We start from the raw sequence: 691 nt of genomic DNA on the forward strand, positions 1-691 counted from the left end.
GATCGGTTGCCGATCAGCTGCTCGATCATCACCGGTCCCATTTGGACCACACGCGCGCGCGCCTTCCTTCCGGTCGCGAAGAACGCGAGCAGCGAGTGGACCGGTCGCACGTCGCACCCGCGTAACGCAAGGGTTGCGTGGCAGAGCGTCGCAGAGCGTCGTGGCGGAGCGTGGTGGGGCGGAGCGCGCCCGCGGGCGCCTCGCGCGCTCGTCTGGATCGGACGGGCAGAGTCCTTTTCGTCAACGGCGGTCACTGTGTCGGCCGGGACACTACAGCCTGCGGGCCGCGGCCGCACCACGTAGCGCTTTGTCTAGTGAGCTGCTATGCACTCAAACAGCTTCCCTGCCCTGCTCCCGACGGTGCCGACGGCGGCCCTAGCCGAGGCCCTGGCTGTGGTCCTGCTTACACCCCTTCAGGAGGCCTTTAGTGGAGTCGCAGCAGGCAGCGCTGCCGCTGCCGCTGCCCCGAGCACCGAACACGCGGCCAACTGAGGAAAAACAAGTACCATCCGATAATACTCGGACTATTTTTAACACCGCCAGGCCGCGGCGGCGCGCGTCAAAGTATCGAGGCCATGTAATAGGAATAGGAATAGGACGATAATACTCGGACTATTTTTAACACCGCCAGGCCGCGGCGGCGCGCGTCAAAGTATCGAGGCCATGTTGTTGAACGTGGGGGAGGGTGGGA

The sequence above is a fragment of the Frankliniella occidentalis genome, unplaced genomic scaffold (assembly GCF_000697945.3).
Source record: "Frankliniella occidentalis isolate FOCC.00 unplaced genomic scaffold, Focc_3.1 Scaffold6, whole genome shotgun sequence".
Lineage (NCBI taxonomy): Eukaryota > Metazoa > Arthropoda > Insecta > Thysanoptera > Thripidae > Frankliniella > Frankliniella occidentalis.